This window comes from Sparus aurata, chromosome 12 (assembly GCF_900880675.1).
Source record: "Sparus aurata chromosome 12, fSpaAur1.1, whole genome shotgun sequence".
In the NCBI taxonomy this organism is placed as follows: Eukaryota; Metazoa; Chordata; class Actinopteri; order Spariformes; family Sparidae; genus Sparus; species Sparus aurata.
Window position 1 is genome coordinate 16,276,544 of NC_044198.1, and position 4,150 is coordinate 16,280,693.

Sequence of the window (4,150 nt, forward strand, 5' to 3'; positions counted from 1 at the left end):
TTGGGGAAAGAAACTGGGAGCTTAGCATCAAAATCTGTGTTGATTAAAAAAGGATTAGCGCACATATGGCCTATAACAGCTGGAATTTACAGGCAAATCTCTTCTTATAACTTCACAATATCGACATATTGATATTAAGAGAGATATATTAGAATATATTAGAAGGTTAGTCTTGGGTTAGCACTACTGGAACATCAGCTGAACATACTTAGACAAGCCACAATCTAAAGGTAATCAGTCAGAACTTGCAAAAATTGCGGGAACTTGCAAAAACTGCGGTTTGATGAAAAAGAGAAAAAAAAAAGTGATTCCCCCAACACCCTGTTCTCACTATGCTACTACCTTAATGTAAATAGTCATTTCTTATTACTTCCTATGATAAGCAAGCATACTACATCACAGAAAGTGCTGGGAATATTTAAATTCTCATCTTGTTTTATTTCAGACCTTAATAAACACATGGCTCCTCCTTGAACCGGCACCTTATCGTGGTGGAGGGGTTTGAGCACCTGAATGATCCGAGGAGCTATGTTGTCCGGGGCTTAATGCCCCTGGTAGGGTCTCCCAAGGCAAACAGGTCCTAGGTGACGGGTCAGACTAAGATCGGTTCACTCGCCCCTGATGAAAGTCATACTACCAAGGACGTGCACGTCGCCCGGATCGGCGTCACCGGGGCCCCACCCTGGAGCCAGGCCCGGGGTTGGGGCTCGCAGGCGAGCGCCTGGTGGCCGGGTCTCTGCCCACGGGACCCGGCCGGGCGCAGCCCGAACGAGCAACGTGGGCCCGCCCTCCCGTGGGCTCACCACTCGCGGGAGGGTTCAGAAGGGGCCGGTGCAGAGGGATATGGGTGGCGGTCGTGGGCGGGGGCCCCGGCGGCCCGATCCCCGGATGGTGACTCTAGCCATGGGGACATGGAATGTCACCTCACTGGGGGGGAAAGAGCCTGAGCTGGTGCGGGAGGTTGAGCGGTACCGACTAGAAATGGTCGGTCTCACCTCCACGCACAGCCTGGGCTCTGGAAACCCAACTCCTTGAGAGAGGCTGGACTCTCTTCCACTCTGGAGTTGCCCGCGGTGAGAGGCGGCGAGCTGGTGTAGGCTTGCTTATAGCCCCCCAGCTCAGCCGCCATGTGTTGGAGTTCTCCCCGGTGAACGAGAGGGGCGTTTCCCTGCGCCTTCGGGTCGGGGATAGGGCTCTCACCGTTGTCTCGGCTTATGGGCCGAACAGCGGTGCAGAGTACCCGGCCTTCTTGGAGTCCCTGGGAGGGGTACTGGAGAGTGCTCCAACCGGGGACTCCGTCGTTCTCCTGGGGGACTTCAACGCCCACGTGGGCGATGACAGTGTTACCTGGAGGGGTGTGATTGGGAGGAACGGCCTCCCCGATCTGAACCCGAGTGGTGTTTTGTTACTGGACTTCTGTGCTAGTCACAGTTTGTCCATAACGAACACCATGTTCAAGCATAAGGGTGTCCATATGTGCACGTGGCACCAGGACACCCTAGGCCGGAGATCAATGATCGACTTTGTGGTCGTGTCATCTGACCTCCGGCCGTATGTCTTGGACACTCGGGTGAAGAGAGGGGCTGAGCTGTCAACTGATCACCACCTGGTGGTGAGTTGGATCCGCTGGCGGGGGAGGAAGCTGGACAGACCTGGCAGGCCCAAACGTATCGTGAGGGTCTGCTGGGAACGTTTGGCAGAACCCTCTGCCAGGGAGATCTTTAACTCCCACCTCCGGGAGAGCTTTGACCAGATCCCGAGGGAGGCTGGGGACATAGAGTCCGAATGGACCATGTTCTCCACCTCCATTGTTGACGCGGCTGTCCGGAGCTGTGGCCGTAAGGTCTCCGGTGCCTGTCGCGGCGGCAATCCCCGAACCCGGTGGTGGACCCCGGAAGTAAGGGTTGCCGTCAAGCTGAAGAAGGAGTCCTACCGGGCCTGGCTGGCCCGGGGGACTCCTGAGGCAGCTGACGGGTACCGGCAGGCCAAGCGTGCGGCAGCACGGGCAGTCTCGGAAGCAAAAACTCGGGTCTGGGAAGAGTTCGGGGAGGCCATGGAGAAGGACTACCGGTCGGCCTCGAAGAAATTCTGGCAAACCATCCGGCGCCTCAGGAGGGGGAAACAGTCCTCCACCAACACTGTTTACAGTGGAGGTGGGGAGCTGTTGACCTCGACTGGGGACATCGTCGGGCGGTGGAAGGAATGCTTCGAGGATCTCCTCAATCCCACTGACACGCCTTCCATTGAGGAAGCAGAGGCTGGGGACTCAGAGGTTGACCCATCCATCACCCAAGCCGAAGTCCATGAGGTACACCGTAAGCTCCTCGGTGGCAAAGCACCGGGGGTGGATGAGATCCGCCCTGAGTACCTCAAGTCTCTGGATGTTGTGGGGCTGTCTTGGCTGACACGTCTCTACAGCATCGCGTGGCAGTCGGGGACAGTGCCTCTGGACTGGCAGACCGGGGTGGTGGTCCCCCTATTTAAAAAGGGGGACCGGAGGGTGTGCTCCAACTATCGGGGGATCACACTCCTCAGCCTCCCCGGGAAAGTCTATTCCAGGGTACTGGAGAGGAGAATTCGGCCGATAGTCGAACCTCGGATCCAGGAGGAACAATGCGGTTTTCGTCCTGGCCGTGGAACACTGGACCAGCTCTATACCCTCCGCAGGGTGCTCGAGGGTTCATGGGAGTTTGCCCAACCAGTCCACATGTGTTTTGTGGACTTGGAGAAGGCATTCGACCGTGTCCCTTGTGGCATACTGTGGGGGGTGCTCCGGGAGTACGGGGTCGGGGGCCCTCTGTTAAGGGCCGTGTGGTCCCTGTACTGCCGGAGCAGGAGCCTGGTTCGCATTGCCGGCAGTAAGTCAGACCTGTTCCCAGTGCATGTTGGACTCCGGCAGGGCTGCCCTTTGTCACCGGTTCTGTTCATTACTTTTATGGACAGAATTTCTAGGCGCAGCCACGGGCCGGAGGGGATCTGGTTCGGGAGCCAATGGATCTCGTCTCTGCTTTTCGCGGATGACGTGGTCTTGTTGGCTCCTTCGAGCCGGGACCTCCAGCATGCCCTGGGGCGGTTTGCAGCCGAGTGCGAAGCGGCTGGGATGAGAATCAGCACCTCCAAATCCGAGGCCATGGTTCTCGACCGGAAAAAGGTGGCCTGCTCCCTCCAGGTGGGAGGAGAGTTCCTGCCTCAAGTGGAGGAGTTTAAGTATCTTGGGGTCTTGTTCACGAGTGAGGGAAGGACGGAGCGTGAGATTGACAGACGGATCGGTGCAGCGGCCGCAGTAATGCGGTCTTTGTATCGGTCTGTCGTGGTGAAGAGAGAGCTGAGCCGAAAGGCGAAGCTCTCGATTTACCAGTCAATCTACGTTCCGACCCTCACCTATGGCCATGAACTCTGGGTCATGACCGAAAGAATAAGATCCCGGATACAAGCAGCCGAAATGAGTTTCCTCCGCAGGGTGGCAGGGCGCTCCCTTAGAGATAGGGTGAAGAGCTCTGTCACCCGGGAGGAGCTCAGAGTAGAGCCGCTGCTCCTCCACATCGAGAGGAGCCAGCTGAGGTGGCTCGGGCATCTGTTTCGGATGCCCCCGGGACGCCTCCCTCGGGAGGTGTTCCTGGCATGTCCCTCCGGGAGGAGACCCCGAGGAAGACCCAGGACACGCTGGTGTGACTATGTCACTCAGCTGGCCTGGGAACGCCTTGGGGTCCTCCCGGAAGAGCTGGAGGCAGTATCCGGGGAGAGGGAAGTCTGGGTGTCCCTGCTCAGGCAGCTGCCCCCGCGACCCGGCCCCGGATAAGCGGAAGAAAATGGATGGATGGATGGATGGATAAACACATGGCTCAAACTTACAAAACATTGATGAGTCAAACAAGTTCTGTAGCTTTACAAAAGGAATATGCTACAACTTCTGTAAAAATGTATGAATAAAATATAAAAAAAAATAAAATGTGTGCTTTCTGTTTTACAGAGGTAGCGATACAAAACAGACATCTTCTATTAAAATAAGTGCTTCCAATGCACAAAGTGCAAACTCTTACTGGGTAAATTTAACTTTAACTTTAACTTTAACTTTAACTAGTTTTTGAAACTAGTATGATTTTTTTGTTGGCAAATGAGACTGATTTGTGGGCTTCATCAGGGGGTTTGC